The 16,480-nt window shown below is 38.7% G+C and overlaps 1 protein-coding gene across 2 annotated transcripts in view; it reads right to left on the reverse strand.

Annotated features, from left to right (window-relative positions):
• PCDH17 (protocadherin 17) overlaps positions 1-16,480 on the reverse strand; it is a 208,427-nt gene that overhangs the window by 117,151 nt on the left and 74,796 nt on the right. The gene's annotated exons all lie outside the window — the stretch shown is intronic.

The raw sequence follows: 16,480 nt of genomic DNA on the forward strand, positions 1-16,480 counted from the left end.
TCATTAGTATAATTTCCCTGCATTGGTTATAAGTCACAGTGATCCCTATGGCTACAAGCATTTTCTGAAAAGTATCAGTGTGCTTTCATCAACAAGTAGATCTTACTAACTGCTTTGGGGCTCATTTACATTTGAATGAAAAACTATTTTATGGCACGCCTCTCAGATGTAGCAGTACACGTCCAATTTACCACCACACTAATAGGTGTTATTTTAATAATCTCCCTGAAATGCTTTTTCAAAAGTAGGCAAGTATGATTCCAGGACAATAAGAGGATTGAGGTGAGCCATAGGTAGGCTAGGAATTTCATCCCTTTAATTTGGGATACATATGAATTACACATATTCTGTGTCTGGCTGACTTCAAGTCTCCATTTCACCTGGTTTTAATCAGCCACAGAACATGTGTAATCTATATGTGTCCTGAATTAAAAGGCTGATATGGTAAGCCTTGCCACAGGCTATATCATATGAGAGACTTTTCTGTGCATAATATAGGACCTGACTAAGAAAGCTTGGAGACAATCCCTTCTTCACATATTTTTCAATATGTCCAGTTTAAGATATTGTCACCTCTTTTCCTATTAGGGCCATCTTAACGTATGGGCACATGGGGCACCTGCCCAGGGTTCCACAGTTCTAGGGGCCTTCAAGAAGGGGCATCTAAAAGGAGTGTGCGGATGCTCACTTTCTGCATAGGGCAGCCAGTAGTTAGGCATGCAGAGAAAGATGCTCCTCAGCCTCTCTGACTGTGAATTATACACAATCAGTGTGGCAACGCAGCATTCTCTACCTGCCTCCACAGCCACAGAGCCAGATTAAGAAGGGGTGCAGGGCCCCTTAGCCCCCCTTCTCCGGGGCATCCCATACTTTAATCACAGCTGCAGTGCAGAGCAGGAACTGCACTGAGAGCTGAAGAAGAGGGAGGTGGAGTCAGTATACCTGGCTTTACATAATTTTTTATATTTAAACATTGATTTTGCTGAAAGTACTAATAAATCTTAAGGTTTAATTTTATTGACTGTTTACATTTTTATTCCCGTGAATGGGCGGGTAGGGGCCCCAGTGCATTGTTTTGCCCAGGACCTACAATGTTGTTAAGACAACCCTGATTAGGATCCTGTGGGCAGCTATTAATATTCAGTTAATAGTCACAAAGCAGAAAAGCAGACACATAAGTAAAATGAAAAGTTCTGTGCCACTCAGGATCTGATCACTGCTATTAACAAATTATTTGAAATCTTGTTTGTGGTTTTGTTTTGTTCTAAATTCAGGTCTATATTCTAAATCAGCAACAACAACATCAACAACTATAATGAAGAGGATACATTGTATAATAATGATGATTTTCATTATTATTATTATTATTTGTATCATTATTATTTTAGTGTTGTATTTATATCCCACCAAAAAATTTTACATTTCTTAACAATTATTGTTAAAAGGTCCAGTAGCTTTAGAATTATCAGTAAAGATAGACAGTAAAATAGGCAGATACCTTTTATAATTGTGATACATTTCATCAATCATCACTGACAAAAATATAAGTGGGTTCATTAAAGAACAAAATAGACACACATTACAATTTATCTGGGATTGCAGTTATTAAAGTTTATGCCATGCTAGCACCATTGCCAAAATACCCCGCAGTCAGAATACAAGCTAGGCAAATGCATTTTTCACTTATTATGTACGCACATTTCACAAGGCTTTGTTTAGTATATTTATAAGTCTAGCATTTTACAACAGCTAAAAGCAAAAAAGAAAACAGGAAATGTGAGTCCATCTTTTATTTCCAATCATATACAGTACAGACATGCCTGTTCCTCTTTGTCCATAAATAATTTTCATTAAATCTTAAAGTGCTGTATAAATCTGCTATATTTCACAAAGCTCTCACGGCATAGCTCCTTCAAGCATTCTCCCAAATATGTCTGATCAGAGATTCCTGCCTATCTATCTATCTATCTATCTATCTATCTATCTATCTATCTATCTATTTATCTATCTATCGGCCCCGTACATCAGCAATTGATTGCAGCAATCGTACAATTTGCAATCTTTCCCTTTTTCAATCAATTGTGGCAATTCTGCAATCTGCAATAGATTGAAAAAGGGAAAGATTTCTATACACAATCGTTTGCAAATTGCAGAATTGCTGCACCCAATTGCTGACGTATGGGGGCCTTATCTATCTATCTATCTATCTATCTATCTATCTATCTATCTATCTATCTATCTATCTATCTTATTGTTTTACCTGCCTGTACATTGTGGGATTTAATGTATAGAGGGTTTCATTAGAGTACCTGTGGCACCAGCTTAGTAATTTTATGCAGTGGTATAGTAACTTTTACTGGCTCATTGCCCACCTCAAATACAATTGAAACTCCTCACCCTGATATATAAGCCCAGAATTGCTCAATTTTTCCCCCATATCTCCAACCTCATTTCTCCTCATACTCCCACTTACCCTCTCCGCTCCTTCACTTACCATCTGACTCACCTCAACTCTGGCCACCTCCTCTGACCCGCATTCCAAGATTATGCCTGTGCTGCCCCACTGCCCTTAAGATTCATCTCTTCATAAAAGTCTATTGGCCCCCTGACCTGCCACCTACTCTCTTTTCCAGTTCACCCTTCTGGTTATACCCGCCATGCTTGAGCTGTAAAATGTAATGGGCACAATCCTCTTCCCACGTTCTCTCTTCCTATAACTATCCCTGTCACCACCAGTGCATCTCTGTTCCCCTGTCTCCCACCCCCCACCGGCAACTCTGATTTGGTGTGTCCACTCCTCCTCCCTCACAAAATTGTCATTACTTGCTTTTACTAGCCATAAATGTGTCACTCTACCCTTCCCCTCACATAACCCATTTCCTCCCCCCTACATTTAATTGTTCCATTTTGTTATAGTTCTCATATGTCATTCTATATATTGATGTACAATTGTTTTGTTAATCCCTGCACAGAGCTGTGGACACCTTGTGGTGCCATATAATAAATAGTATTAATTTTGTTTAATGTGTATTCATTCCAATATGTGGAACACTTGGGAAGGTAAAAGTAGGGGCACTGCAGAGAAAGGAATTACTCATTTTTAAATGTAAATGAGTAAATCCTTATCTAGAAACTCTTAGGTCTCAAGTCTTCAAATAATAGATCTCATATCTGTATAACATCTACAACTTATTATGCATTCTTTTGTTTATTACTGCTTATTTGTCCAGAAAACTAAAGTCAGTGACTGAAAACATAACAAACAAATAAACAAACAAATGAAGCAAATACTGATTAGGCATGCATGATGATTATCCATCTTGTTTGGAGCTTTCATTCTAAAAGAATAATGATTTCATAACATGTGCAAGTAAACATCTTGAATTGCGCAAGCCACAGTTCTCATAAACTATGTCATTCCTCTGCAAGATTAATTAGTAAAAGGAAAAAGTGCCACATTCATCTTGTAATTCCTCTATACACAGGTGTCAATCTTAATTGTTACACAAGCTTTTCAAGCTTCAGTACCACCTAAGTGGTCAAACATTTAAGTTTCAAATTTGTGTGGAGTGGGTGTGGCAACTAGTAGATGAATCAAAATGTGCAACAGTGATAGTAGCTTCTGATTGGTCCTCCCACATCCCCAAACTACCTTTGCAGTATGACCAAGTACTAGTTTTAAAACAAAAAATAAAATGGAAAGTGGCTGTACAGAATAGTTCTTTGGGGAGGGGAAGGGCCGGAGCCTAACTGGTAATAAAACCTTACATGTGAATATTTTATTCTAACTTCCTTAATTTAATTATATATTTGCAACAAAGTTATATTCTTACAATGTGCAGGCAATGCATCCTTTCCACTATATTCATGATTTCCATCTTGTATACATTCAATAGGGAAGGAACAAGCCTATTCATTTTACAGTAGCATTATTCATTCCACAGAAAAATAACAATAGATATACAACTCTTTATATACATGTACTGCATTCAAACATTATTTCATTGTTAAGCCTGACAGATGAATACATGTGTATTGTCAGAGTGAGAGTTTCCTGTACTATATTGTCTTTTTTTTGCACTGGAGAAAAACTATTTAAGTGAGCAGAGCAATCAAAACACAAGGAAGACAATTTAACCCAGTGCTTATATATTTCTGAGCACCTTTTTCTGGTTTTCTAAGTATTCTTTGGTGACCACAGATGTGAATATCTTACTAGCTGAATACTAGGAAGTCACAACTGTATTTTATATTTCATTTACAATAACATGCATGTACAGTACTCCCTCTTTCAAACATTATCATCACTTACTGCCAGGAAAAATCTCTGCATAAAAAGGGGTTTTTCGCAAATCAAAACAAAAACAAAAATAAAATAACTATTTAGTGTAAAAATTAAATAGTAGTCCACAACCCTAGCAAACCCAACATCATAATGAAGCTTAAAATAGCCCTGCTTTCATCTACACAGCAATACATGAAAAAACATCCTCTACTTTTTTTGGATTGAGTAAGGGAGAATTGGAGGGTATGTACCACTATTTCACTATATACTGCTGCCTAGTGAAGACAAGAGGGGACGAGTACTACTATTTCTCTATGTATTGCTGGCAGGGGCGTATTAAGAACTGGGGAGCTGGAGTGCAGCCACCATGAAACAGGCCCATGCTTCTTTTCCCTTACCCCCTTGTACCTGATAAAATGTGCCGCTTGCGTAGTTTGCCGGTTCCCTATATGTCATCTTACCAGTGATAAATTCAGAATGATGCACAGTTCTAGAATCTTTGCTAGCTCCTGTGTAGCGCCATCTTCCTAAATACATCCCTAACAAGATTGTGTCATGTGATGAGCATAGGTTGCCCCACTGGACCCATGGGATGTGTGATCTACATGCATGATATATAATTTAGTGAGGACAATGAGAGGTGAATACTACTATTTCACTGTATACTGTTGTATTATGAGGACAATGAGAGGTAAATAATATTATTTTGCTGTATACTGCTGCATAATAAGGGCAATGAAAGGTAAGGACTACTGTTTTGCTATGTATTGCTGTATTACATGGACAAGGAGAAGTAAGTACAACTATTTCACCATTCAATGCTATATAATGTGGAAAAGGAGAGGTACATAGTAATATTTCACCAAGTTTTTTTAATTTATGAGGCTCAACTGTAATTGGACAAATTATCATAATCGGAAATTTTTATTTTTAATACTTTGTTGAGAATCATTTGAAGGTGACTGCTTGAAGTCTGGTACCCATAGACATCACCAAATGCTGGGTTACTTCCTTTGTTTTGCTTTACCAGGCCTTAACTACAGTGGTCTGTAGTTGTTGTGTGTTCATTCCTTTTGTTTTGTCATTAGTAAGTAAAATCGGGTTGAGATCAGATGATTGGCTTGGCCATTGCAGAATATTTCACTTCTTTGCCTTAAAAAACTCCTGTGTTGCTTTCGCAGTATGTTTTAGGTCATTGACCATCTGTCATGTAAAGCACCATCCAACCAACTTTGCTGAATTTGGCTGAATCTGAACAGACAGTTTATCGTTATACACTACAAAATTAATCCGGCTGCTTTGGTATTCTGTCACATCATCAATAAACACTAGTGACTCAGTGCCATTGGATGCCATTTATGCCCAAGCCATCAGACTGCCTCCACTGTGTTTTACAGATGATTTGGTATGCTTCAGATCATGAGCCATTGCAAGCCTTCTCCATGTTTTTTTTTCTTAACATCATTCTGGTACAGGTTGATATTAGTTTAATCTGTTCAAAGAATTCTGTTCCAGAACTGGGCTTTCTATTATTGAGACTTATAAATGGTTTGCACGTTGTGGTGAACCCTATGTATTTGCTCTTGTGAAGTGTTCTCTCCATTATAGACTTGGGTAATGATATGCCTACCTTGACTGGATCTTGTGAAGGGGTTTTCTTTACCATGTAAAGGATACTGTGATCATCCACCCCCATAGACGTCCAGACCAGAATGTACCAAACTGTCAATTTGGCCACACCTAAGGTTCCTGCTATCTCTCTGATGGATTTTGCCTGTTTTTGCAGCTTAAGGATAGCCTGAGTTACTTTTGACCGCATATTGAGAGCTCATTTGACCGCATGTTGTAGGGTTCACAGCAACAGTTTTCAAATGCAAATGCCACACTCAGAATCAACTCCAGGGACAGGATGTATTAAGCTGAAAAGCCTATGGGTTTCTTATTAAGACGCCACCTAAGAGGGATCTAATCGGATCCCTCCTAGATCCTTCTGCGGCATATGCATCCTTCTGCGCAGGCGCAGAAGCATGCCAGAGGGGCTTCTAAATCATAAACCCCAAAGTACCTCTATCAGAAAGGACAGCTCTTACAGGGAGAGCTGTCCTTTGTGATCTGCTAGGTACATACCGGCGATAATATTACCAGTATGTACCCGATAATGGGCACTATGTATGGCATCGCAGATGCGAAGCTTAGAACATCCAGTCCCAGACCTTTTGCCTGCTTAATTGATAAAGAAATAATGAAAAAATAGCCTTTACCTGTCCATGAAACAGCTTTTGAAATATTTGTCCAAAAACTTTTGGTCCCTTGGAAAAGAGGGGCTACTTATTAAACTTATTAAATTCCTAAACACTTTCTTACATGTGTATACCCCCAAATGAAAGCCATTTTTATTATAAAACTGTAACTTCAATATGTTTTGATAAGCAGATAAAATAACAAAACGTGTCAGTGTCCAAAGTTGTATGGACCTAACAGAATATCTTCATGTAATAGAAAAGGTAATAAGTACCAGAACAGTTTAAAATTTAGGTGTAATTTAAATTCCATTATAGAATTGTACAAATCTTAGCTCTCATTAGGCCAATTTATGTGAGAACAATGCCCGCAAATGACAGATACGTGAATAAGACTGGCTTTGTATTTCCCATGGGCCTCATAAACTTGTGTATTTCACTTCAGATGATATTCTGCATCTTATTATCTCTTATTGCCCTCTCTTAGTGCCCTCTTTATCATTGCAATTTAAAAATACTCTCTAACGCAAAAACTATTAGCCTTAGATTATGATTCCGACAGAATATGCACTTTGACTTATTGAATAGGCGTTCTGCTGGTTTTATTATCACATTGCAGAACAAAAGCATTGCAAAGCTAAACAACTGTCTTATTGGATTTTGTAGCCTAAACAAAGAATAGTCGATGAAACTTGTGTTAAAAATGAGATGTGACTTCTAGTAAACCTTTTAAATGACACTGTGGTGTTCTCAATTATTGGTTGCTTCTTTTTTTGCCAATAAATTGAGAAACACTTTAAAAGGATGAACCAATCTTTATTCTTTCAAACTTATTTCCAGTGGGATACTACATAAACTGTTTTTATGTACACTCAATAGATAGGATTAAATGAGGTTTCTCAGTGGTGTAAAGGTCATGTAGGAAAGGAAACGGCTGAATTATTATATGAATTGTCTCCTGTCATTAGCAGTTTTATACACAGTATTGTTATTGAACTACAGTATTTGTTCTTTAATTTGAAACTTTTACAATTCAGCATTTTAGTTTGAAATGTCAAATGTGTAAATATGAAAGGTTATATTAAAGTGCAATGCATTTCTTCTTCACATATGCTGCTAAAGCCAAAACATTTTATTTCCAATTCACAGCTCCATTTACATGTGTGGCAAGATGTATATTTAGGCTGAACACTGTTGTTTTTCCAGAGTGGCAGAAAGCAGTCTCACTGTGAGATCCACAGTGGTGATGAGTCATCAATTATAGTTTAAACTTAGTTTTGCTTGATATATCAACTCATTGAACTACATAGCATGACAAGATAACACCTTATGTAAGATATTGATGCCTCGGATTAAGAATTTATGCAGCATCTCAGTGAAAGCAAGTGTCACGCTTATAGCTCAATGTGTTACAGTAAATCAGTAGATTTGTGTTTTGTAGAACATTTGCAGAGAGAGAAATTTACTGCAATGAATGATTTCTGACAAGTTATCAGTCATTATTACATGTAACCAGTGATGGGTGCCAAGTGGGGGATTCACCGAAGACAAAAAATAGAAGGAGGGTGAGAGTGGATAAATATAACTCTAACTCTATCTTTAAACTTATTTTTAATATTGTCGTGTGTCTGCTGTGAAGGTAAACTCCCCGGGGACCAGCCCCTTCCAGACTCCCATTGGCTAGTTAAACGGGAGTCTGGGGTTGGGCAGGAACAGGAGGGAGGCGCTGATTGCTGTTTCCCGGCTACAGCGACTGTGATACACGGCGCTGGTCCCCAGGGAGCTTACCTTCACAACGGACACTTGGTTTCAGGTTGCGGCCTAGGAGCGGCCTTTACTCACCCCATCACCAACTTCCCCTGACCTCTCGAGCGGTCAGACGTCAGGTGCGGTGGTGAGTGACACACTGAGGATTATGCCTAGGGACAACGTAGACATCCATGAGCTGCTCCATGTCTTGGTTGCTGCGGTTGTCATCATGGATGCAGCTGTGACAGTCTTCATTACCTGATTACCCTTTATCCAATGGTAGCGTGGTGGTTGTCAGCTGATGCTTTCATCCAATGAACTGCTACCTTAGGGTATATAACTTGGCTCTGGACAACAAGAAGTTGCCTGTACAATGTTGTTACTACTAGTGTTTGCTTGCTGTCACTTTGTTACAGGTTCACTTGCTGTTTACTCTCGAGTCATCTCTAGTTACTCTTTTGTGCCAGCGGTGTGTTGGATACCTTGCCCGCATGCTCTGTACATCCTATGAGTACAACCACAGTGTCACTCTCCTGTGCCAGCGGTGCGACTGGACACCTTGTCCGCATGCTCTGTACATCCTCCGAATACAATCACAGCGTCACTCTCCTGTACCAGCGGTGCGACTGGATACCTTGCCCATGTACTCAGTACATCATTCGAGTACAATCACAGTATCACTCTCCTGTGCCAGTGGTGTGTCTGATACCTTGCCTGTGTACTCTGTACAAAATCCAAACACAAAATCCTCTCTAGTGCCTCCTTCAGAGGTACATTCTCCTGGGCCTCATCGGTTTTAAACCTCCTCCATTTTTCACCTGTATCGGATATCTGACCAAAGCGCCACAACCTACTTGCTGTTGGTGCTGCTTAAACCCATATCCCGCTTGGAGGGGTCACTGGTGAACACCTCCCAGCAGGTTAGACTCTGCGCCTTTGGTCAGGTCTCACCAACATCCGATACTTGTGGATGAAGAGGACATACTTCCAGGCCCCTCACCTCCGATTCCTTCCACAACCCGGGACCTCAGCTTTCAGCTCCTCAGTAGGAGATTCCTCTGAGCCAGCCGTGACACCCGGCAATATTAAAAACAACTTTAAAAGGTACAGTTAGAGTAAATATTTTATCCGGCTCTCCTCTGCTATTTTTGGTAACTTGGCAACCACCACTGCATGTAACTAGTAATAACCATCTGATCTAAGACATTTAAGCTCCTATCACCCTACCTAGTTTCTTCTAATTACTATCACTTAATTGTTAGCACTGTTACTTCTAAAGTTAGAAATTATAGTGTTAAACATTTATATAGCAATCTTACAGCATTGAATGGAAAATTATTTTATAATTGTTTAATAGGGTGAAGTTTCAATAGATAACATTTTTACCTATTTTATTTCCAGATCACTCAGCTTAGAGGGAACACTAGCTGCTATGTTACCCCATATGAGGCAACAATATGAAGACTGGATTTACAGGTTTTAAAAAATATTTTAGTAGACACCCAAGATCTCAACTTAAAGGAGTTGTAGAGCCCAATGTTATGTCTAAAATGAGCAGTCTGTAAAAACAGTAGCTAAAAGGTTAATTTAATAAGTAGTCTATGCTGAAGGGTACCGTTCACTATCTGCAGAATCTTTCATATCATATTCACCTTATTATAACACTATCATTTGCAGTCTCAGTTCAGAGGGAACAGTGGTAGTGCCATGGTCAGACAGATGAAAACCACTGCAATCCCAGTGAGACACAGAGCTTCTATTTTGGCTGGGATTTCACTTACTGTTGCCAACACTCCAAGCATGAAGCTTTAAGGAGCAAGGAAATTCACTTGGAGACATAAATATGTTTAAAAGCTTGTGTATTGCTTAGCTGATACATATATATATATATATATATATATATATATATATATACACACACACAGTATATATATAAAACGTCACAAGGTCCACACTCACTCCCTCATTTCCATAGTTGGCTGGGGTGCCATACCAATTCCCTTTTTGGCAGGGATAAATATAGTATTCAGAATGAGGTGCACGCACCAGACTTGAAATAGACAATATCTTCCATTATTTAAGTATAAAGACAAGGTCAGCAAATCCACGTTTCGATCCTCACATGGATCTTTGTCAAGATTACAAACTGGCCCCTTATGTCCTCTTTCTACCCAACAGATCACATCTAACATGCCCCTAATCAGATGTAAATCCAACCCAATAAAATGATGGTCTAGTGAGTGTACCTCATTCTGGATACTATATATATATATATATATATATATATATACACATATACACACAGGGGATGCTATCAAATCACATTCCCAACAGCGGAATGCCGGCTAGGGAATTATGATAGGCATCTAAACGCGAATGAAGGTAAGTCCAGGGCGCCCTTAGCATTAGCTGCGCGGGGGGGGGTTAGGATCAGGGAGTCTAGCGGGGTTAGGGTTAGGTTTTGGGAGGGAAGATTAGGGATAGGCACCCCTAGGGGGGAGAGTTAGGGTTAGGCACCACCAGGGAGAGATGAGGGTGAGGCACCCCCCCGGGAGGGTTAAGTTTAGGGAGCGGTAAGGGGGTTAAATTTAGGCACTAAGGGGGCAGGTTAGGGTTAGGCACCACTAAGAGAGGGTTAATGTTAGGGGGGGACAGGGGAGGTTAGGGTACTTACCTGCCTCTGTCGGGATCTTGATCCTGTCGGGCAACTGCTGTCGGGATTTAAAGCCACTGGCATTTCAATTCTATTCCATATATATATATATATAAACATGCAAATACTGTATGTATATATATATATATATATATATATATATATATATGTATATATGAGGTATTTATACTTAGAACGCATTTGTCCAGCTTGCAGCTGCTGGTTGTATCTTCTTAAACAAACAGACATTTTGGGATGCATGGAGTGGTAATGCATCTCTATCTTGCATCAATTAGGGCAGTTTAGAAGCCAGAGTTAGGGGTTTGTTTACTAATCCTTGGATGAAGATAAAGTGAAATGAGATAAAGTCCCAACCAATCAGCTCCTAACTGTCATTTTTCAAACACAGCCTGTGATATGGCAATTATCAGTTGATTGTTTGGGACTTGATCTCTGTTCACTTCATCACCATCCAAACCTTAGTAAATAGACCCCTTAGTGTCTTAATAGCTCTGTTTAGGACGCTGATGCTTTATCCTCAGTGTCAAAAACAGCAAAATTGTTCTCTATAATATAGTAAACATGTTTGGACTCATACAATGTGCCAGAATTGACAAATTAAACGTGACATGCATTGTTTTATCATTTGACATCTTTAACCTGTACAAGTACCACTTTAGAGATATGAGGGAGATATCATCAGTGGGAGGAGTATCAGAGTCTGTAGACCAAATCCTTTTTTCCAGGCCACAAGGTCACAGACACCTGAGGTGACTTCTAATAACTGTAGGTGGTGCAATACCAAATAATCATTGAAGTACTGACATTAGGGTGTATATTTGCTAAAGTTTGTGTTTTTAAAGTGGAGATGTTGCCCATAGCAACCAGTCAGATTCTAGTTATTATCTTCTAGAAGGTGCTAGATAAATGTTAAGTAGAATCTGATTGGTTGCTATGGGTAACATCTCCACTTCTAGAAACCTGCACTTTAGTAAATATACCCCTAGAACTCACCGATTTAAGCAATGACATCAGAACTTAATGTTTTTACAGACATCATTTAAAAGAGTTTATAAATATATAATTATCATTTATATTCTGTACACATATATACACCAGTGTTGGTTCATTTTATATGTACAGTATTTTGCAGTATAGCTAAATTCAAAATGACAAATGCAATCTGTATATCATTGACTTAAAATAAGCTTTTGAGCTTATTTCCTATTGGGGTTTTCTTGTACATTTGTAGCACTTTAGAATTGTTTTATAAAAAAAAAAACATGAATTCATTTCAAAGAGCTAGAGGTTGTCTGGCTGTTTCCTACAGTATATTGTTTCTCTGTTTGTCCTTGTATCGAGCACTAAAAGGTGAGCTGTGCTGGATGACAGTTATAGTCTGCCAGATAAATTATTGTTTCTTGCAAGTAAGGAGCCAGTGGCTCAGATTTACTTGGCATACCATTTAACAGATATGATCCTGTCTCTACAGATCCGGAAGTCCTAGTAATATAAAAACACATTGGTTGCAAACCAAGCATACGATGATGGGGGTAGGGGGATTTTTATGTGTTTTAAAGTGGCCACATACACTAAAATCAGGTCTAAAATCCCTCTAATGAAGCTCTCAGGTGCTTTTAAAATGTTTAACTTCCCACTAAATGGCACTACACATGATTATGGTGAAAATGCAGTCTTTCTGGTGCACAGTAGGAAAATCATGATTAAGTGGTTTATTTATTTTCTGTGGCCCAGTAAAAGCAATAATGTTTTTTATTATATATGAATGGTGATTTTCATTTTTTTTTTAACCGATTGAGCTTTCATTTGCAAAAGATAAAATAAGTTGCTACTTAAAATTAAAAAGGGTCACTCTACTGTAAAATGTCTTCTATAAAAAAGCCACAACATATTTATACAGATCAATGTCCAATTATAAACAGAGAACCACTATGATAAAAGGTCAGAAAATAATAATCTTTCTGGCATTTATTACTTGCAAAAGCAAGGTCTTATGCAAGGTCAACCCTGGAAACATACAAAATAAATTACATTGCTGTATTTTATGCATTCCACACATCACAATTCTGCACTTTTCAAAATAAAAATAAAAAGAAACATCAGTACCAAAGAGTTATGCTGATAGATGTGCTATTTTCTGAATCACCAACTCAACCTCCGGAAATGTATTGTGCATTTTCGAGTGATTATATATATATATATATATATATATATATATATATATATATATATAACTTGCTACTTGTTAACACCCTATTTTCCCCTTTCAATGTGGCGTTACATGACATCCTTGCCTTTAACCATGCCCCTATCTCTGTGACACCCCTCACTCCGATCCAGCTTTTTGTGATTTCCTTCATAACTCGCCCAGTCTGATGCTTTTTGAGATTACTTGTCCTCTCATTGCCTTGACTATGTTGATGACAATCTGGTTCACTGGGACAACTCCTGGGAGACTGCTAAGGCCAATTAGAGACCATATACATTCCTCCCAGTTCAAGTGTCACAGAGAATATTAGGAGATATATCCTTTTCTCCATACTGCCATGTATTTTGCATTTTCAGTATGTGTAGCTTCTCCTGCTGATATCAACTTACATATATATAATACTGCTAAACAATGCATGGAATTGCCCAAACTCATCTCAGAACAACAGGATATGTTGAATGCGGACATCTTTAAACTTGATGTTCATGTGGTAATTTCTTCCCTACAGTACCAAATATGATAAGATTTTGAAAACTCATATTACAACTTTTTTTACTACACTATTTCAAAAACTACATGTGAATACTCCTTCCTATCCGATGTTTAAAAATGCCCATTCAAGTCTACTTCCTAAAGCCAACAAGGACCATCAACTGGTCTTGTCCTATACACCTATAAACCTTCTTAACCAATATTATAAAATTATGTCCAAAATATTTGATAACAGAGTTCAGTTGATTATTCCCTTCCTTCCCACCTCTAACCAATTTGGTTTCACCTACGGCAGACATTCAGTTCATTGTGAGCGCTTGACTATTGCCTCAGTAATGGCAGTTTATTAGCTATCCTCCATAAAACTCCCAAGCAATGCTTTTCAATTTGGATACAGCGAAAGCTTTTGATAACATCTCATGGTCCCATCTCCATGCCATCTTTTTTGAGTGGGCACATTCTGCCCTTACTTACCTTGCCTTTTTGTATACCCCTACCTGCTCAACTCTCATTATTAATACATCAGTAGGTGGTGTTGTAATTATGTCTAGGGTTACTCGCCAAGTCTGTCCTCTCTCCCATTTCCTTTTTAGATTGGTGCTGGATCACCTTCTTTGCATTTGCCAATCTCTATCTACTATACCTTTGAGATTATTACCTTAAGCACTGTCACTACTAAAGTCACTGCCTTTGTGGATGATCTTTTGTTATGTATTCTTAACCCTTACACTCCCTTCCTTATATATTTCATACATTATCTGAATATAGAAGAGTCTCTGGCCTCTCTATCAACCAAGAAAAATAACTAGCTTTATCGCTGGGCTTCAATGTTAAACCTCGGTGGAGCAGTATCTTCCCACTGAATTGACTGACAAATTCTCTCCCATATCAAGGAACCCACCATCTCCCCAAACAAATAGGATTCCTATACTCTCTCAACATGCACCCACTTATTAAATCAGTCCTATCAGAAATATGAACCTGGTATAACTCTCTCTCTCTAATCTAGGTTGGGCCAGCCTCCTTAAAATTATTAGCTTCGCCAAATTCCCTTACCCTTTGCAGATGTTGCCAATAGTTTTGACTCAACAAGATGTTAAACTTATTAACTCAGTGTTTTGTACCTTTATTTGGAATCATGGGCAGCCTAGAGTCAGCCTCCTCAAACTACAACAAACAACGACCAATGGGGGTATCAACTTCCCTCACCTCACTCTTTGTAGTTTGGCAAGTACAGTACATATAATAAGGGATTGGCTCCATACTACTCACACTTACACAAAGACAAAAGTTAATCAGTCTTTCCTTCCTCACATGAGTCTTATCCCATTTCTCCATACACAGAAACCAGAAATTATGTCTTCCTGGACCACATGGAAGGCAGTTCAGAATAAAATTCAGGCCTTAACAGTTTTAAAACACTATTTCTGCCCCTTTTATGCAACCCTTATTTTCACAAGAATACAGCATGGTATCCATTTAGATTCTGGGAAGCATGTGGTATTACCTTATTACATTCATTATTCAGCGTTTCTAAATGTTGACATCTGCGGATGAGATTTTGGAGAACTTTCAGCTTTCCCTACTCATACCTTTGCTTCTCATCAAGCAGCTCCTTATATTTGTACTATTACAGCTACATTTTCCCAATCAGATTGGTCCAATCCCTTGACTCTATGCTATCTACTCCACTTAACACTGGTAAGGCTATCTCCATACACTACAAACGTCCCACCATCGAGCTTAGCCATGCCACCCTCAAAACTTGACTTTCCTGCTGGTTGGACATATTTACTCATCTTTCCCTCGATCAAATACTCAAAGTACTCACTGCTAGCACTTATTGGGAGATGTTCCTGAACATTATTCATAGAGTCTACCTTTCTCCCCACTGCTGTTTCCTAGTGTTTGTCTAAAATGTGGCTGTAGTGATGCACCCATTGTATGTGAATGCCCATCTATTAAACACATTTGGAGACAAACACAACCCTATGCCCCCTCTCATTTACATAACTATGCCTCTCTATCCCCACAATGGGTGATATTAGGTATAACTGACTCTAGTCTTTGCTTCTCTAAATGAGGTAAGTGTTTGCTTCTCATAATCTTTAGGGTAACCAGGAAATGTATTATCCACTTCTGGATTCAGGAGCATCCTCCTTATAGAAGCACTTTTCTTTCTAAACTTTACTATGTTTTACATCAAGAGTCTCATACTCATACTTGTAGAGCTTCTACCCCATGAACTGCATAGAAAAGTACATATCTGCTTTAACTGTGGTATGAAACCTGACTACTGATGAATGACCCACCAATCAATAATCCCTCTACCCCCCTTGCTGATTTAGTCTTTGCCACTTGATGACTCACCTTACATGCACTGGAGAACCCCCTTGCTCACTTGACCCCTCTCGATGGTACCATTATACCAGTTATATTCACACTACAGCCCTAACTGTGTGGAGTTTGTATATTCTCCCTGTGCTTGCATGGGTTTCCTCTGAGTACTCCGTTTTCCTCCCACACTCCAAAAATATACAGGTAGGTGAATTGGCTCCTATCAAAAATTAATCCTAGTGTGTATGTGTGTGAGCATGGGCCGCCGGTCACAATCCTGATGGCAGAATGCTGGCTAGGGATTCACATTATGTGTCGAGATACCGACGCCTATCATAATCCTGACGGCGGAATCCAGGATGATGCAGGTCTGAATGAGGTAAGTCTGGGGCACCCGTCGTCTGAGCCACGGGGGTGGAAGGTTAGGTTTAGGGCACCCCAGGGGGACTTAGGGTTAGGCACCCCCTGGGAAGATTTAGTGTTAGGCTAGGCGA

This window comes from Taudactylus pleione, unplaced genomic scaffold (assembly GCF_031769625.1).
Source record: "Taudactylus pleione unplaced genomic scaffold, aTauple2 ptg000005l, whole genome shotgun sequence".
NCBI lineage: Eukaryota > Metazoa > Chordata > Amphibia > Anura > Myobatrachidae > Taudactylus > Taudactylus pleione.